Here is a 16,487-nt window from a genome sequence, read left to right as displayed (position 1 = left end):
ATTGCAACCAGATTGAGGATATTTTGACATAAGTACTTAGCTCAAAATCACAGAATAGCATTTTTATTCAATTTGCAATGTGGTTCTTCACAGAATTCCAGCCCTAGCATCTCAATGCAGAGTATAAAAGAATGGGTTTGAAGCTGAGTAGTAATAGCTTAATAACCAGCTCATTTGTTGGGCATTGGAGAAACTTGGTGAGCTCTACTTGCTTTAGGTGTAGGTCCTTAAATTTTGGAGCCTAAGAGTAAGTATGAAATGGAATTTGAGGACCTATCACAGGGATTATAACTTAGCTTTGCTTTATCCCAATCCTTAACAATTAAGATGAACCCACAGTGCCAAACACCAGGCAGTGGCAAATGTCAATCCTATCAGAAAGAAGATATGATCAGGTCAGTCACAGATTATTCCTGCACACAATTTTATAAAGACAGCATCCTGGGCTGAATAAAAACTAACCAGAAACACAAGGAGACAAACCAAAGGAATGAAAAACCATCAGAGGCAGAACCAATAGGGCTTACTATTTTAGAATGATCAGAAACAGTCTTTAAAGTAGTGGGAATTACAGTATTCAAGGGGATAAAATACAATGTCTAGAATTTAAGGAAAGAGCAGAAAGCTATTTTTTTAAAAAGAATCAAATGAATATCCTAGATCTCAAAACCAAAATTGAGGATGCAATCAATGGGTTTAAGAGTTAATGAGAAAATTAACACATTAGAAGATAGATTTAAAGAGATCACCGAGACTGAAACACAGAGAAGCAGAGGTAGGAAAACAGAGTAGAAGATAAGAGACAAAAAGATCTAGGAATATCCCAGATCAATTTAATTTTTGTATTATTAATATCCCAGTAAGCAGAGGACAGGAAGGGGGGGACAGAGAGAGAGAGAGAGAGAGAGAAGGGAGAGAGGGAGAAAGGGTGGGAGGGAGAAATAGCACAAGGGAGAGAGGGACAGAGAGAGAGAGAAGGAATGGGGAAGAAGTCATACCTGAGGAGATAGTGGCTGCAAATTTTCAAAATTGATGAGCAATGTGAATCTAGTCTTTTAAGACTCCCTACAAACGTCTTCCATGACAAATAAAAAGAATCTCACAATCTTTACTATGATGTGTTTAGAACAGAAATCAAAGACATGGAAATAATCTTAAAATCAGCAACATAACAAAGTCATATAATCTTCAAAGTCACAATAATAAGATCAACAACTAACACATCAATAGAAAGAATGGAAGCCACTGGACAGTGGAGTAAGAACTTTTAAGTGCTAAAAGAAAACTGTCAACCTTAGAATTTTATATCCATCAGAAACATCCTCAAGAATAAATAAGAAACAAAGACACTTTCAGCTGAATGTAAAGTAAATGGAGAAAAATTCATAACCAGTAGACTGAACTACAGGGAGTCCTAAAGAGCAGAAAGAAATAATACCAGTTGGTTGTGTAGGAAGGAATAAAGTGCAATAAAAGGAAGTAAATAGAAATAATATTTACTGTGTAAAACCATTTAAATTATTTACCATTTAACAGTGTTTAAATTAAATTTATAAATTACAAGATGAAGAGCACATAAGTGAGAGTTGAAATGTTCTAAGAGTTTTACATTGTCCAAGATGAAGGTAAAAGCACCAATTAATTTGGATTGGATAAATTCATAAACCATAATGTAATCTCTAAGGCAGCCACTAAAAGAATGACAAAACAGCATTTGGCTTCCTAGCTAATAGAAGAGAAAAATTGAGCAAGTAAAAATATTGCAAGAGAAAGTAGGAAAGGAGAACAAAGGGAGCTAGAATATGTGGGATGAAGAGAAAATAAATAATAAAATGGTAAATTAAAACACCCCCACATCAATAATAAGGAAACAAATGGACTAAACCCTCTGATTGAAAATCAAAGATTATTAGAGTTGATAAAAAAAACTAAATTCATGCTTAGAGTTAATAAAAAACTGAATTCATGCTTTAGATTAGATATTCATGAAATATAAAGGGACAGAAAATGAGAAAGGATTGAAGTTGCATTCACAGGTACCAGGGATTAGGGTTTCAACACGTCTTTATGGGGGACATAGTTCAACCCACAACAATACCCATCAGAAATACATGCACATTGTGTATCTTGAGATATGTAAGAATATAGATAAGAATATAGTGCTATGTTATCAATAAATCATAGTGGTATAGTAATATAATAAAATACTATATGATAACTTTTTATTTTTTTATTTTTTATTTTATTTTATTTTTTTCTATATGATAACTTTTTAAAAAGATTTTACTTATTAGAGAACGCACAAGTGGGAGAGGTTGAGGGAGAAGCAGACCCCTGCTGAGCAGGGAGCCTGACTGAGGTGCTGATCACAGGACTCTGGGGTCATGATCTGAGCTGAAGGCAATCGCTTAACTGACTGAGACACCCAGGTGCCTTTTAATGCTATATGATAATTAAAATGGATAAGTTATAGCTGTATACAATAATGTGTATCTCACAAATATTAAGTTAGAAGCTAGATGTAGAGCATACACACAGTATGGAATCCATTCACTGAAAGTTATTTGGGGGATATATGTGAGATGGTCAAACCAAAAGGGAATTCAAGAATATGATTAGCATAAAAGTCAGGATAGTGGTCACCTTTGGAGGTAGGGAAGGCGTTGCCATGGGGAACCTGGGTGGGCATGGGGAGGGCTCCTGGGTGTTGGCAGGGTTGTATTTCTTGACCAGGATGCTGGTTACAAAGCATTGACTTTGTGATAAATCATTTGGTCATATACTTTTATTTCACCTACTTTTCTGTATGCGTGTTTTATTTCTCATGTGTACACACACACAATATTTACAAAGAGGAAGGAAGAAAGGAAAGAAGGGAGGAAGAACGGAAGAAAGGAAGAAAGGAAAGAGTGAATCCAGAAGTTTAGTGAATTTGAGGCCATCTGGGTTACATTGACAACCAAATGAGCCAAACCAAAGAAGTATGATTAAGTTTATTAGAAACAACATAGTGTCCTCAATTCTGCTTGCTAACCTGGATGGGTGTGGCCCCACCTGTAATATCTCCTGAATATAGTTTTGGAAATGTTAATTTATGCAATAATATTTTTTTTGAGAACCCACAGTGTGCTGGACACTGATACACTTTTCCTCTGACTTGAATTTCATCGAGTTCAGAGGAAATATGGACAATTTTGGTTTGAATAGCTGCTAGTCTCACATTTCTTCACAGTGAGAATCTCTTCCCTCACACCACCCCCACCTTGCCTACGCTCTAGTTGCAATGACTAAAACTTGTGAAATACTATGTATTAAAGCAGACAGGATGCACATATTCAAAAAATATCATGGCCATCTGAGATCAGGGTGAGAAAGTCTGTTCCAAATCTGTGGCAGCCTGAGTTGGGGAGTTGATGTGCATGTTCTCTGAATATTTAAGTTAGATAAAGAGTCTAAATCTCATTGCTTGAAGGCGATCCAAAACCCAAAGTGCCAGCCCCACTGGCTCCTCCTTTAGGAATACAGATGTCATCAAATCTCAATAATGACAGCTATTAACACAGCATGTGAGACTAAAAAGAAATTTAAGAAGACATTTATTGTTTCTTTAACTTTAAGTATCTTCCATCCATGGCTGGCTTGAAATTCATTGCATATGATGCTGCTGTCTTGGTTAATCATGTGTTTAAGACTAATGGACCTGTAGAATATGCCAAAAGTGAATTTCCAGGAGCCTGGCTTGCCCAGTCATAAGTAAAACATGTTCAAGTAGTGATGTGCCAAGACTCCAATCAGCTTGTTTTCATAGCATTTCTCTCTTTCCAGAAGCTTTGAGCTTCAGGAGAGCAGGGACCATGTTTCCTTCCCTTACCAGTTTGTGCTCAATACCTAGTGCAGAATTAGGCATGCAGCAAACACCAAATACTTATCGACTTGCTGATTGAGAAAACAAACGAGCAAGTACTTGACAAAACACTTGTTCCCCTAAAATGAGCAATGATATTCCAGAAAGGTTCTATTCACGTTGTATTTAACCCCCCACCCCCACCCCCAGCCCACCAAGAAAGGCCTTGACTTTTGGCCTTTCATACATTCAATCAACTAATTTTTATTGAATGCTCATATAAACCTTAGGGGTGCAGAGTACTTTTGATGATAAGAGGTAGGGGAAATTTTTTTAAGTGGTAAAAGGTATTGGGGGCTGATTTTAAATAGAGTGATCAAGAAAGGTCTCACTGTGTTGATGTTTGAGAAGATCTGAAGGAAGTGAGGGAGTGAGTGGTGAAGCAAAAGGAGAGAAGGGAAGGAAGTGAGAGCTATGGGTACATTTCACAGAACGGCATTTTAGGCAAAGAGAATAGCATGTACAATGGCCCTGAGGCAGAGAGTCCTGGGAGAATTCAAGGGAAAGCAAGAAGCTGTGTAGCTTGAGCAAAGTGAAAGAGGGAGAACAATGGGAGTGAGGTCAGAGAGGTTCCTGGTCCTGACTATGTAGGGTTGTATAGCTATTGGTTTTTACTAACAGTGAGATAGCATCCACTGGATGATCTTGAGCAGGGTATTGGTGTCGCTTGACTTGCTTTTTAGCAGGATCACTTTGGCTTTGTTGAAAACAGACATAAAGATCAAAAGCAGAAACATGGAGTCAGAGCTAGTCTATGGAAAATTCTAACCTTTGGATAGATACAATTGTAAGTGTTGGATTTGGTTTTCACCAAGACCAAGTCAAAACAATTCTTTCCTTTCAGGAATACATTGGATGATAGAGTGGATACTATCATCACAAAATAGATGTTTTCTTCTTTTTTTGTTGAAAATATGTATTTAGTAATGCATGAATATACTACTCTTTTTTATCTTTTTAAAGATTTTTACTTTTTTATTTATTCATGAGAGACACAGAGAGAGAGGCAGGGACATAGGCAGAGGGAGAAGCAGGCTCTCTGCGGGAGGGAGCCCCATGTGGGACTCGATCCTAGAACCCCAGGATCATCATCTGAGCCAAAGGCAGATGCTCAACTGCTGAGCCACCCAGGCGTCCCTGAATATGTTACTCTCACTGCAGTTTAGAAAAGGGTTTCGGAATGTTTAAGCTAAATGAGTGAGAAATTGTAGACTACTGTTTTGAATGTTTTTAAAGGGTACCATTTGACATCTTTAAACGCCAGTTTTTTAAAGAACTGACAGGAGATTTAGATTAAAATTAATGGAATACAAAGCAAAAACAATAAAGATGAACAGTGAAATCAACAGAAGTTATTGTGATACTGAGAAGTGAATTGTAACAAAATTTTCAGATTATACTGAAAGCAGCAATTCATTGAGAGAGAGATAAATTTAAAATAAGTTAAGGGCTCAGTGAGTTGAGCATTCAGCTCTTGGATTCAGCTCAGGTCATGATCTCAGGGTTGTGGGATTGAGCCCACATGGGGCTTTGTGATCAGCAGGGAGTCTGTTTGGGATTCTTTCCCTCCTCTTTATTCCTCCTCTGCTCACACTCTCTCTCTTTCAAAAAAATAAATAAAATCTTAAAAAAAAAATATGTTATAAACTTGATCATCCCATAAATTTGCTGATCTAATTATAAGAAGTGATTAAACAGGCACATTGCTAATTTGGCAAAAACAAAAACAAAAACCAATGACATTAATGAAGATAACAGAGAAGTCAAGACCGCCAACACAATATGATACCAACAATAACTGATTAAAGAGTATTGTCAATTCAAAAAAGTATTGGAAAGAAAAGCTTGAAATATTCTGAAATCTTACAACTCATCTGTGAAGGAAACTGGGTGGAGATTTCCCCAAATATGAAAACAACCCTAAAAACATACATGACATTACAAATAGCAGTTTGTAAAGCTGAAGGAAACTTTCTAAAATATTAGTATTAAAAATCTACTTTCATCAACCATGTTATTGGAAAGACCTAGCTGTCTTTTTATTTTTGGTGTAGAAAATGAAGAGTTTAGCAAAGAGTATGCACCCCCAATGGTAGGAGAAGTATGATAGGTGTGTCAGGTAGATAATTAATCAAAATATTGCTTCTGGGTATTGTGGTATTCACAGGATTTGTTGACTTTTTAAAATTTGGATCTAGTTGTGATTTTTTTTCTCTCACTCTTGTTAAATTAATTAAACAAGGAAGCCATTAGACTGAAGTAGCTCTTGTGAGGTGGGAGCCTACATAACAACCCAAAATCTAAGCCTGTGTGTATAAAATGCCTCAAGGTTATGAAATTGAAACTTAAGGACAATCAATCAAAAATGACCAGTTAAGCTTTAAGCTATAGCCAATCAAATAATTTCCTTTCTTTGCTACCACCTCTTCTTACATCTTTCTCCGGCTTCTGTCAGTGGGGTGCCTTTAACCACTTCTGGTTTGGCACTAACCTAACTGGTTGATTTGTGCTCAAATGAACTCTTAAATTTATTAATATGTCTCAGTTACCTTTTAACATTTTTTAAAAAGATCTTATTTATTTATTTATTCATGAGAGACACAGAGAGAGGCAGAGGGAGAAGCAGGCTCCCTGCGTGGAGCCAGATGTGGGACTTGATCCCAGGGCCCTGGGATTGCCACCTGAGCCAAAGGCTCAACCACTGAGCCAATCAGGTGCCCCACCTTTTAACATTTTAAGTAAATATTTACTTATTTTAAGTAAACATTTACTTTATGCCAAAAATTTTAATACATTTTTTAAAAGAGGGACCCTCAGATGATACAAGCTTCAGACTCTCAAAATCTGGATTCATTCTGATCAGTAGGTTGATTTGTGTATTTTAAGATTGCAAGAAAAATTAGATATTAGACTGACAGACAAACAAATTTGGAATTCAGGGTAGAGGTTTAAGTTGGAGAAGTATATTTGTGAGTGGAATGTTGTCCATATTCCAGTCTGTGGCTCTTACTACACCACTAAATAATTAACTTGATTCTCTGCAGATGCTCACTGAGTGTCCCACAAGTTTAACTCAACTGTGACACTACCTGGAATTAGTGTCAGACTCCACAGGTTAATGGCTCAGCCCCATAAGACTGCCCCCTTCTCACTTCAAATGCCAATCTCAGATCCAAGTGGTTTCTTGTGTTTCTGAACACCTTGCTATAAATCAGAGGGTCCCACAACCACCATCTTGGGTTCCATTGATTTGCTAGAATGGCCCACAGAAGTCAGAAAACTAGTTTACTGGTTTATCGCAAAGTATATCAAAGGATACAAATGAACAGCCAGATGAAGAGATCCATAGGGAGAGGTCCCAAACACAGGAGCTTCTGGCCAATGGAGTTTGGCGCCTGGAATATGGATGGATTTTGGTTCACCAACATGAAAGCTCTCTAAACACAGTTTTTGTGGAGACTTCCTGACTTAGACATGATTGATCAAGTCATTGGCCAATGGCCATTGATTCCACCTCTAGTCCCCTCCCCGCCCTGGAGTCCCACCCCTCTAATAATCTGGTTGGTTCTTTTGGCAACCAGCCTCTTTGATGTAACAGAGATACCTCTATAGCTCTCCTTACTTAGGAAATTCCAAGGATTGTGCCAGAAAGAGAACAAAGGCTAAACATAGGCATACCTCATTTTATCGCACGTGGCTTTATTGTGATTCACAGATGTTGCTTTCTTTTTTTTTTTTTTTTTTTTTTTTTTTACAAATTAAAGGCTTGAGGCAACCCTGCTTCAAGCAAGTCAATCAGCACCATTTTTCCAACAGCATTTGCTCACTTCATGTCTGTGTCACATTTGTGTAATTCTCATACAATTTCAAACTTTTTCATTACTAATGTATTTGTTGTGGTGATCTGTGATCAGTGATTGCAACTCGATAAAAGCTCAGATGATGGTTGGCATTTTTAAATTAAGTTATGCACATTTTTTAGGCGTAATGCTATCACACACTTAATAGACTACAGCATAGTGTAAACATAACTTGTATACGCAGTGGAAACCAAAAAATTTATTTGACTTGCTTTATTGTGATATTTGCTTTATAGCACTGGTGTGGAACCCAACCAGAAATATCTCTAAGGTTGGTCTGTACATATTTCTTAGTATATAGTCACGATATCACACATACCTAATTGGTATTTAGAACCTGAAGGCTCAGGGCCACGTTATGACTTTTGTGGGCTCTAGACAATTTTGCCTTTGTAAGCCTCTTCCTCCATTAAAAAAAAAAAATATATATATATAATCATATAAAATTACATAATAATTAATAATATAATATGCTAATTAACACAACAAAATGATAAATAATTACATTATTGCATATTTATATATGATTGTTGTTGAAAACTGACCTCCGTGCTTTGGAGCCAAACTATAACACAAAGACAGAGTTTGGGATAAAAAGAACAATAGCTGGGGATCCCTGGGTGGCTCAGCGGTTTAGCTCCTACCTTAGGCCCAGGGTGTGATCTTGGAGTCCTGGGATGGAGTCCCACTTTAGGCTCCCTGCTTCTCCCTCTGCCTCTGTTTTTGCCTCTCTCTCAATCTCTGTGTCTCTCATAAATAAATAAATAAAATCTTAAAAAAAAAAAAAAGAACAATAGCTTTACTGTTTTGCCAAAGGAGGGTGCAGTGGGTTGCAGCCTTCAAAAAACTGCAAGCCAGCCTGGAGGAAGGGGCTGAGGGGTTTTATAGGGAAATACAGGATCTAGCTGGTTTGACAGGAATTGTGTACTTGCTGCCAGCCTCCTTTGTCCTGTCTTTAGGGTGGTCCAGGGTTCCTGAAGCAAAAAGCTAAGAAGGGAGGAGAGGAGGTTTGCAGAAGAGAGGTAAAAATATTAGTTTAAAATTGAACTTCGCTGGAGCACTAGTGCAGCTATTTTGATTTTTGTTCAGCTCCATGCTTTTAAGAGGTTTCATTATGATTATATGTTGTCTATATAAATATATAGTAGTAGCATATATTTAGATGACTAATATCTAGGCTAAATATATTTACTTTTTCTTCTAATTATAAATTAAAATATTTTCATGGGCTCCAAAAATATTGCATAATTGTTAAAGTAACCAGATTAGGCCCAAGATGGAGTCATCATGTTAAACCCCATATCCGCAAACCAAAACGTTACTAAGTTTCTGTGCTGGTTCTCCCAGAAATGGGAGGCCCAGGTCAACCAATCAGCAGACGCCTGCTTAGCACAAGTCTTACTTGGCTCCAGATAAGGAAAGCAAATGCCACCCTATCTTCCTTGTTCCTGCTCACTTTGGTCTATAAAAATCTCTTGCCTTGTACAGCTTTTTGGAGATCCTTTCTATCTGCTGGATCAATGCTGCCTGATTCACGAATGACTGAAGAAAAGCCTGTTAGAACAGTAAATTGTCTGCGGGAAATTTTCTTTTCTATAGTGAGTTCCAGCTTGGGTTCATTTCCATGAGAACAAGACCATTGGAGGAGAGGAGGTCAACACACTGGAGATCAGGATAGTAGAAGGATCAAATATGTATATGTTAAAGTCATCCAGCATTATGATAGGAAGAGGGTTGGAGGGACGGATATTGATGGACATGGGTCATGTGAAGAGGACCCCAAATATTGAAGAAACTGTGGGACTCACACAGGGTGGACAGATGATGGGAAGAGTGAGAGATGGTGGGTGATGAAGTCTGATGACATGGGAGTCAGAGCTATGACTCTTACACTAGTAATAGGAGATAATGGCAGGGAAGCGACAATGAGGAATTGGAAGGACTTCTCCCCATCAGCTCCAGTGAAAGGAGGGGTGTTGGAGCCACTGCAGTGGGAGCAGTGCCCTCAGGGAAGAGCCAGGTTTCAGTTAGAGTCAGAAGATGAAGGGCAACCCGGGTGGCTCAGCAGTTTAGCGCTGCCTTCAGCCTGGGGCATAATCCCCAGATCCTGGGATAGAGTCCCATGTCAGGCTCCCTGCATGGAGCCTGCTTCTCCCTCTGCCTGTCTCTCTCTCTCTCTCTCTGTCTCTCATGAATAAATGAATAAAATCTTAAAAAAAAAAAAAAAGATGAAGGCAGCTTATAGAGAAGGCTTGTTTGGGGAACCTTGCTTATTATGACCATGAATTCCAGATAGTTGACCATTTTAGAAGTTGGAGAGGGTTATGAGATGGGTCAGAACATGCAGAACATATTTTGGAGATCTTGGGGATGAGGAATGAACTGGGGGATGTGAGCTTCCTGCAGTGACTAACAAAATGAAGACCAAGGACATACAGATGGATGGTGAAGTTGTGAGTGTTGAGAGGGAAAGGACGGGTAGGGTCTTGTCAAGGAGGACTCTTAGCTCTGGTGCTTCTTCCAGACTCGTCTGGTGCTTCTTCCATCCACATCCTGGGGATGTGGAGGCCTGTGGAAGATCAGTTGGCCACTGAGCATGTGGAGCTCTGTTTAGACCCCAAGAATGGAGGTGTGGAGGGTGTGAGAGGGAGTCTCACAAATGGGAAAGTTTTCTCATGATGGCATAAATAAGGCCCTGTAAAGATTGCTTAGTTGCCTCAAAAGTCCTCCAAGCCCTCAATTTGAGCCGGATACACAGGCACTGAAATATTTGTTGAATAAATGAATGAGTGAATTTCCTTTAGTAGCTAGAATATTTAATATCCACAGCCTAAAGCATCTGCATTAGAATCACTTCTTGGGTAGATACCTACCAGATTTCTACACAATTAAACGAAAAATAAAGCAAAGAGTAGAGTCTGTCTGCCCTAAGAGCAAATTCTAGCCCTGAATGAAGAAAATTCTTGTACCTTCTAAAATTATGGTTTTCTAGATCTAATCATTTAAATATCCAGATGGCATAGGACAAAGAATGGGTGATTACAGAATACAGGTAAGGAAAAGAGGAGGTAAACTTTATTGGTGGTGTTGGGGGTGGTCAAAGAAAGGATATAATGAGTTTTGAACAACAATCTGAAGAGCCAGCACTGGGGGTAGGGACAAGTATAATAGGTATTTCCTCTAAGTCATATGAGCCTGGGGTGAAGTCAGGGTTACTGGCACCCAAATACTAAAAATGTTTTTAAATTTTAGTTATTTCACTTTTCTTCATTAGCCACCCAGCATTTCCAAGGTCTCTCCTTGCAATAGAATCAAGATCCATTTCCTGGTACATGGGTGACTGCCCTGGGGAAGCCATCAGAGTACCCCTTGGCATTTGGTTCTAGGCTTGCTCCAGGTGCATTCTCTGTAGCACTTCTAGAATAATTCACATTTGGCTTCCCAGTTATAGACCCCCTCAAGGCCACTCATAAAGTAACAGATTAAAGGGACCTTAAGATGTTCTTAGTCTAATTCTCTACGTGATTGCAGAGGCCCTTCAGAAAATGGCATTCAACTTCTGAATGACACAGCATTTACCACCCCAGAGGCAGCCCATTCCATTTTGGTCCTTTTCAATAAATAGAATGTTCAGGCTCATTGAACTGAAATCCCCATAGCTTCTTTAGCAGTATTCCTGCCAAGATTTCGTAGTAATCAGCTTAATAAGATCAGTGGCCATAGGATTATATGCCAAAGGATGTCTTTCTGGTGACCAGAATTCAGTCTCTTCTATGGAAGCAGCTGATTCAACCCTGGTGCAGTCTTACTAATCAATTCCCTTTTTTGTATGCATTATTTATAAATGTTCTTCTAATGTAATTCTCTGATTACATTATTAATGAATTCCTTTATGCAATCTAACAAGCATTAAATTAATTACAGAATGCCTACTGTGTGTCAGGCGCAGAGGTTACAGCCACGTTGGTGAGTCAGATAAGCTTTCACTCTCCGAGACTTTATTGCCTATAGGGATATAGAGCCAAGGAAACAGGCTTTAATTCAAAAGTGAGTTAAGTGCTATGTTATGAGGGTTATTAGAATATGTTGGAGTTCACCCTGGGCCACCTAATCTAATTTGAATTATAACACCAGAAATCAAGTGGTTGGTTTTCTAAAGTATATGCTAGCCCTGAATGTAAACTCCATTCACCTTGGATAAATTTGTGTATGCCCCATGTTTCATCAAGCATTCAGAGGCAGACCATCCCCAGTGGTGAAGCCAAGGGATAGGGCAAAGCCAGGGTTGTACAGCCATGGATGGCATAAGTGGCTGGCAGGGGTGGAAGAGTAGGAAGGTGGGTCTTGACCCTGGTGGCTCTCAAATTCCAGACTCACCTGTCTTTCCCTAGTGGGCAAGTGTACTTCTCAGAATAACACAAGTTCCTGGGCCTCTGATGATACAACAGGAGCACATTTTGTCCATTGATTATTCAGTGGAGTGAGGTCAGAAGCATTAAATATTTCAAAAAAATATATACATATACAGAGATTCATCGGTTTTGTAATTGTGTGGGTGCATCTGCGCACACGCACAGATCAATATGCCTAGGTGAAGATGGAAACAGTTGGGAGGAAGACATTTTTTAGGACACTGTTACATATTTGAAGACAAAAGTGATCACTAAATATATTTCCCAGATGTCAAATCATGTAAGTTAAGAGCCTCATTTCACTGATAGCATTCCTAGCCTCAGGCTATCTTCATATTTTTTACATTTTCTTCAACTTAATGAAATCTGCTCTGATTAAAAAATAAGATCTCCATAATTATGCTCCAAATTATGGCAGAAGGGAGGAGATGGGTCTAATTACAGAGATTTCTGGTGGGGAGGAATGTGGGCCAGACTTTAATCCCAGTTGTTCTTGTCTTGTGAGCTCCAGCAACTTCCGGAACCACTCCACAAATGTACATGAAAAGAGTCCCCATGTCATGGGAATGGTGTGAGCCAGCCATTCACTCACTTGACACATATTTACTAAACACCTGCTCTGAGGTTCTGAATCCTCAGAACTGGGATACAGCCATGAAAAAGATGTATAAAGAGCCCTGGTTCTTGTGGGATCTATGAAGTACAAGGGATGCTGGTAGTCAATGAGTATAATTCACAAATGAATTATATAGATGATAAGTTCTAGAAAAAAAATGAAAGTATGATAGGACAAGGCAGGCTTGGGAGGGCAGAATAGGGATACATAGGTCCCATGGTTAAATAGAGGGGTGCAGGTGGGCATTGCTGAGAAGGTAAAGGAATTACCTGAGTGGGTGGCCAGGAGAAGACCCTCACAGGCAGAAGGAACAGCTGGTGCAAAGGCCCCAAGGTAAGAAGTTTCCTGGCATGGTTGAGGGTGAAGAAGGCAAGTGTATCTAAAACAGAGTTAAAAATAACAAAAAACAAAAACCGAATGGGGAGAACTGGGGGCCTAGGATGTCATGGGATCATATAACACCTTGTTAAGGTTGTTTTAAGGGTTTAGAGTTTTACTCTGAACAAAATGGAAAACACTACAATATTTCGAACATTTGTTTTGAGCATACGAGGGTTTCCCAGCTACTGTGTTGAAAATAGATGTGTAGGAAGCAAGGGAAGTTGGCTAGGAGGCAGTAATAGAGGTGAGAGACGATCATGACCCAGGGGTAATAGAAAGTAGTGAGAAGTCATGCAATTGGAGATGAATTCTGGAGGAGGGCCAGCATGATTTCCAATGGATTGAATGTGGATCATGAGCATGTTTGTGGAGGTGAATCGGGATCTCAGTTTGGATATGTTTAATTTGAGGTGTCTATTAGGCGACAACATAGACATATCAGGAGGCAGTTGGATATGATTCTGGAGTTTGAGAAGGGCTTCTGGGCTAGGGATATAGATTTGGGAGTGTTCAGAAAGGCAGTCCTGTGTTTCTCCCTTACTCTCACAGAGCTGCTATACTCAGAACACTAGAGGTGGGTGGTTCTCTCACAACAAGCAATTCTCTGCAACTCCAGCTGGGTTTCCTACAATTGAACTCAATTCTGCTACCGTGTACCTGGACATAGCATCAGATGTTCAGTCCTATAAGACCACCCCCAAGCAGTTCAGGTGCTAATCGCAAGCCCAGTTGTCACCTCTATGTCTGATCGATCAGCTCTAAACTGGAGGTTCCCATGACTTCCTCTTCAGGTTCCATTAATATGCTAGAGTGGTTCACAGAACTCAGGAAAACAGTTTATTTTTTATTATAAAAGGATATGATAAAGGATACAGGTAAACAAACATCCAGAGGGAAGAGATGAGTAGGACAAGGTATATGGAAAGGGGCAAGGAGCTTCCACGCCCTCTGCAGTCATTCTTCTCTCCCTGTACCTCCATGTGTTTGCCCACCTGGAAGCTCTCCAAACTCCATACTTTTAGGATTTGTATGGAGGCTTCACCATGTAGGTGTGATGCATCATTGCCTCCATTTCCAGCCTCTTTCCCTTCTTTGGAGAGTGAGCTATGGGATTAAAGCTTTCAAGCTCTTAATCATGGCTTGGTCTTTTTGGTGACCAGAGCCTATCCAGGAACCCAGAGTTGTTTCATTATAAGAAAAGACACTGCTATCACCTGGGAAATTCCAAAGGATTTAAGAACTCTGTGTCAGGAACTAGGATCAAAGACCAAGTTTTAGAACAAAAGATGTTCTTCGCACTCTAGTCACTCAGGCAATTACAAGAGTTTTAGGACTTTCATGCCAGGAACTGGGTGCAGAGACCAATATATATATTTTCTGTTATCTTACAGGGAGCCATCAGAGACCCACTAAAATATGGGGTAAGTTAATTTATGGAGATTGTAATTTGTATTTTGCTGTCATCATATTTTCGCCTCCACATCCCCACTCCTGTGACAAAAAAGGAAGCCAAGTTTTTATTTCCTTTTGTCTCCAGGGAACATTGGCAATAGAAATGTCCATTGCATGAAGGCAACTCTTTGTCGTTGCTTTTGTTTTCAAAAGCTTAGGGTTTCTGGAAGGGGCCTCCCAGGGAGGCATGTGTAGCAGACAGGAGGTTTAGGTAAGTTCTTTCCACTTGTCATAGTTCAGGTAACCCAGGGCTTTCTTGGTCAGCCTATGTTATTTCCCTAATTCAGGGATTGGTCCAGGGGTGGCCCAGTCTGTCAGAAGCTTAAGACAATTGCTCAGGATTCTAAGATATCCACACAGACTCTCCTTTTGGATAGTGAGGTGTTTGTTTGTCAGACCCGGAACTAATACAGCCATTTTACCCTCATGAGGGAGGTGAGCTTAGTAAGAAGTAAGCTGCCATGTGGAAAAAGGCATAACAGGGGAAAATAGCAGCAATAGGCACCATCATTATCTATTGCTGGGTAACCAACTATCCTAAAATTAAATGCCTTAAAAATCACAAAGTTATTTTCTCATACAGTCTCTTTGGACAAGGGGTTTGGGGGTGGCCTGTCTGGGTGGTTCTGGTTCTCAGCGTCTTTTATGAGATGGCAATCAAGACATCGGGTGGGGCTGTACTCATCTGAAGGCTCGTCTGAAGCCGGACAAGCTGGTTCGAAGATGGCCCTTTCTCAGAGTTGGCAGGTTCGTGACTGCTGTGGGTAGGACCCTCTCTGTAGGCTTAGGTGTCCTTGCAACATGATAACTGACTTCCTCCACAGTAAGGAAACTTTAACGCCTTTTATGTCATAGTCTCAAAAGTCACACACTGTGACTTGTGCAAAGTCTATTCCTTAGAAGCAAGCTGCCAAGTCCAGCACATACTGAATGCAAGGGGAATGGGGCGTCTTCACTTTTTGAAAAGAGAAGCATCAAAAAATTCATGGTCCTACTTTCAAACCACACACGTGGCACTAGAGATCCTGTAACCACACCTGAAGGCTTTCCTACCAGTAAGTGAGCCAAAACGTTCCTTTATTTATTAAAGCCAAGTTGAATTGAGGTTTTCTTTTTTCTTTATGACTTGCAGCCACAAGTATCGTAATTAACGCAGACGGTGTCAGTTGATGTAGCTGATTTAAGAGAAGATAACAGTTCCCAAAACTGAGAGGAGAGAGAGTCTCTTGGGACGTAATAGGCTCTCCAAAAGGTAAGGGAAATGGCAGCTCCCAGGGAGACTGGATCTTCCACCCTGGGGCTCCCATTCTGCACAAAAGTCCCGGATATGCAGTCATCCTGGCACTACATTAGCCATGTCTTTTGTTTTCTGTATTCTGATGCTTTGACATCTGGGGCCCTGCTCACTCTGGAGGGCCTGCCCCTCCGCCAGTTAGCTAATTCCCATCCAGAGCCCACACCCCAATTACCTCCTTTATATGACTCCCACCCCCTAAACCACTATCCACCTGCACTCATCACCCCAGGGTCAGGTCCTAGACAACCAGGGACAATCCCTATGCTCTAGACCCCACCAAAATAACGCAAACTAGCCAAGCCCAAACCTGCTTACCACACCTTATCTGTTCCTTCCTGAAGAAAATGCAATACTCTTGCACGTGGTCTTGCCCCCTCCCTAGTGCCTCCTAACCAACGCTGGTGCTTCTCTGTGTGGCCCCTGCATGGCATGGCATGACCTCCCCTTTTGGGAACTGTCAGTTATAAACTATCTAGTCAATGACAATCATCGCTTGATCTGTTGGCCTTACTAAACCTCAAATTTTCTACGAATACACTATATTTTAAATCAGGCACACGATACA

The 16,487-nt window shown here is 40.0% G+C and overlaps 2 long non-coding RNA genes across 2 annotated transcripts in view; one reads left to right on the top strand and one right to left on the bottom strand.

Annotated features, from left to right (window-relative positions):
* The window catches only part of LOC144294631 (uncharacterized), a 21,682-nt gene extending 13,174 nt beyond the window's left edge, over window positions 1–8,508 (bottom strand). The window contains exons 1-2 of the long non-coding RNA XR_013361996.1: window positions 8,409–8,508; window positions 7,224–7,299 (exon numbers count right to left, since the gene is read on the bottom strand). This is a non-coding gene — a long non-coding RNA (uncharacterized LOC144294631). The remainder of the gene's footprint in view (window positions 1–7,223; window positions 7,300–8,408) is intronic.
* LOC144294632 (uncharacterized) overlaps window positions 1–16,487 on the top strand; it is a 25,871-nt gene extending 9,384 nt beyond the window's left edge. The window contains exons 3-4 of the long non-coding RNA XR_013361997.1: window positions 14,565–14,594; window positions 15,758–16,487. This is a non-coding gene — a long non-coding RNA (uncharacterized LOC144294632). The remainder of the gene's footprint in view (window positions 1–14,564; window positions 14,595–15,757) is intronic.

The sequence above is a fragment of the Canis aureus genome, chromosome 23, assembly GCF_053574225.1.
Source record: "Canis aureus isolate CA01 chromosome 23, VMU_Caureus_v.1.0, whole genome shotgun sequence".
Taxonomy (NCBI): Eukaryota; Metazoa; Chordata; class Mammalia; order Carnivora; family Canidae; genus Canis; species Canis aureus.
Note: the sequence above shows the minus strand (reverse complement) of the source record. Positions and strands in the feature narration are given on the sequence as shown.